The 3,556-nt window shown below is 36.3% G+C and overlaps 1 non-coding gene across 1 annotated transcript; it reads left to right on the forward strand.

Moving 5' to 3' along the window:
• The first annotated feature begins 3,187 nt into the window (after positions 1-3,187).
• LOC122479242 lies at positions 3,188-3,291 on the forward strand. The gene has a single exon (XR_006296305.1). It is a non-coding gene; the product is annotated as a U6 spliceosomal RNA (small nuclear RNA).
• The last annotated feature ends 265 nt before the right edge of the window (positions 3,292-3,556 follow it).

Below are 3,556 nucleotides of genomic sequence, written 5' to 3' on the forward strand. Positions count from 1 at the left end.
CGGTGGTATTTAATACATTTCTCCTGCCATTCTTCTTCCTATTCCTGAGAATTGTTATTAAAAGATTCCTTATGTCTTCTATTGGATCTCTGATATTATGAAAAAAAACAGTTGCATATAGTGTTTATCATATGGTGGTTTACATCTTTGAATTATATTATGAGATTTAGGAGGGGTGACAAGATGGAAAGACTCAGAATTCGGTCTCAGGAATTAGACGACCTGGCTTGCCCCTTACTATCCGTGAGACAGACCATGGAATGTTAGACACAATATACAACTCCTCTGCCCTCAGTTTCCATGTCTGGACAATTAGAATAATACTAGCACCATAGTAACATTGACATATTTAGCACTAAGATATAATGTTGAACAAATAGGTGAAATATATATATATGTCATATATATATATATATTTCATATATATTTCATATATATATGGTTCATATATTTCAGCTTCTAGAGATCATTTACATTCTTGCATATGTGGCTGCCTTCATATATATATTGGATTATCATTATTGAGCACCTAGTGAAGTGTGAGCCCTTGATGAATGGTATTACCAGTGCGTGGACAGATCATTTCCATATCATATAGAAACTCGGAGCACCAGTATGCGAGTGAGAGCAGGGATAATTTAGAAATAGGATTATTTACCATTCTGTTTTCTACCATATTGCAAGATTCTTAAGAAGGAGGAGGTGCTAGAATTTTATGTTCAGAAATACTAATAGCAAGAGCACTTATGTATGGTTAGCCTTTTATGTTTCATGGAAATGTAGATATCTGAAAATTATCTTGAAGTCGCTAAAAAGACACGCATAAGGAGAGTAAGATTGGGTATTTCATATTTTGGGCCTTTAGCTTCATCTGCATGTAGATTAGCTCAAAATAAGGGTGGAAATGAGCTTCCTAGAGGCACAGTGCAATGCTTTTCAAGAAGATTGGAGAATAACCCAATTGTCTGAGAAGAGGTCCAGTGAGATTGTTTATATTTAGAAGGTTGAAAAATTATGATCTAGATCCAAAGATATAAATTCACACTATGCTCAGGGATGATGCAGTGCTGAGCCTGGGAGTTGGTAGATTCCCAACCATCAGCATGCACCCGGCTTTCCTCCTCCTCGAGGATGAGCTGCACCCATGAATATGATAAATGAGACTGACCTCATGAGGTCAATCAATAAAGGGTATTTGATAAGAGGGAGATTCTCCATCATTGGCTCTGAAGATGGGAAGGGAGAGTAAAATGGCAAGAACTTGAGAGTAACTTCTAGAAATTGACAGTGGCCCACGGGCAATGGGAAAGTGGGGAGCTCAGTTCTACAACCACTTATGCCAAAAGGCTTGTGACCTGGGAAAAGGACTTTGAGATCCAAAGAGGAATGTAGTCTGGCTGACACTTTGATTTCAGCCTATGTACTCTGAGCTCTCAGCTATGTCATACCAACTTCCTGCCCTGTGGACCTGTGAACTAATAAATGATTATTATTTCAAGCCACTAAGTTTGTGATAATTTGTTACACAGCAATAGCAAACTAGTACATGAACTGAAAAGCTGTCAAGCTCACAGTGGTTGCTAAAAGTTTTCCAAGGTTCTAGTTTTCACGTGACAGCTCAATTTATATCAACAACTGCTGCTAGCTGAGAAGCTCTCTTCATTTCTTTGGAGAACATGTGTACCAAAATCCCAAGTTTGAGTAACCATAGTTTTTCAGACATTTTTTTTTCAAGTAACAGCAAGTAAAATACATCACCACTGCTTTTTCATCATCAGTGCAAGTGTCAATGTAATTTAAAATGTTCTCATAATTTTATGGAAAAAAATTATCTTCAAACAGCCAGGAATTGTCCTAGGGACCCCCAGGTGTTCATGAGCTACTCTTAAGGACTACTGGTTTAAAACAAAACATAGTAATGGAAAGCAAAGGCAATCATCCATCGTATTCCAGAATCCACTTCTTGATCTTGGAGGTCAGATGACCTCCTTAGGCTTTTTTTTACCAACACAAAGAGGACCCAATTAAAATAATACAATGTCAGATGGAGACTACTGTCAAGAAAATTTGCATTTTCCTCACGGTGCTTCCAATGCCATAAGATTGGCTATGTTGTGGGTCCTTCATGACCCACAGATACTTTTACTAGGATTTTAAGAACTCCAGAATCATACTTACCTCTCACCAGCCCTGGAATTTTCCACAGCATAGCTTGCCCTTGTAATTTTACGTTTGTCCTGAAATATTTTTGTTGTCTTCTTGTGAACTTTTAGCAAGTTTTATGACGCTTAGAATGTATTCATAAATATTGATAAAATGAGCTTTATGAGACATCATTGTGCCATGTGCATGCCTGAAAGTTGGTATTATAAAATTCAGAAATATCGTAGATAGATATCAAATAGAGATGAGACATTTTATAACTTTGCCAACTCATCTTTTTCATACAGGGTCTATTTCGGTCTAAATTCTGGACACATGTTTATTTACAAGATGTAATAATTCTATTCAACAAATCATATCTATAATACAAATTAGCATCCAAAGTATTCTGACAAGAAGAGATCCTAAGCAATGAATATTAAAAAGTTAAGTGAAAGATTTTTTTTCTTTTTTTTCTTCTTAGTTCACTGATATATCTATTGTGATATTAGGCATCTATATTCCAAACACTAATAAAAATTGACATAATATGCTCACAGGAATGAGGAAGCTACAAAATGAATAAAACGGAGATTTGAAATTCCATCATGGAGAGAGCTATGAACTTGAGGATTCATAAGAAACATAAAAACAAGAGATGTGTCCATATCACAGGATTCGATTTGTATCTTTAAACCATTATGAACTCTAGTATGTAGCTGGCAGGTATTTACTTATTTCTTGAGCTTTTCTTAAAACCGCTATTGTGTTCTTTATAGTTTTTTTCCTATTCATCTCACTTCTAACAAAGACATCATGTTTGTAATCTTTGCATCAGAAATTTAGTGCCTCATCCTGAATTGACAACCAGAAATTTCACTGAACAATATATTCCAGCCTACTTTTACAGAGCCTCAAGCTTTCTGTATTTCCTGCCATCTCCTTTCCGTTGTTTCAAATTCTCCCATCCTCCTCACCCACCTCAGCATCTTCCCAAAATTATTGGTTTTGTGTGTCACCTCAGAAGATTGTTCTAGCTGTATCGGTGCTCACTGCGGCAGCACGTGTAGCAAAATTGGAATGATACGGAGAAGGTTAGCATGGCCTCCTGAGCAAGGATGATAGGCAAATTCGTGAAGCAATATTTAAGCCACTGTGCAAGGTTGGTATTTTCATCCAGTGAACCCAAAGACGCAAATGCTGAAGGAATCATCACTTAGGTGAGTAGTGGGAAATGAAATTTACTTGACTTGAAATTCCACATCAGAGTTCAAATACAATCTCCACTACCTAAAATAGGTGATCTTGAGGAAGATGATCCCCCCCAAATTATTTTATTCATCTGTATCAGGGATATAATATTCTTTCTTCTATACCATTGTCAATGATTAAATTAAATCATATTAAAATGCTT

This window comes from Prionailurus bengalensis, chromosome B1, assembly GCF_016509475.1.
Source record: "Prionailurus bengalensis isolate Pbe53 chromosome B1, Fcat_Pben_1.1_paternal_pri, whole genome shotgun sequence".
Lineage (NCBI taxonomy): Eukaryota > Metazoa > Chordata > Mammalia > Carnivora > Felidae > Prionailurus > Prionailurus bengalensis.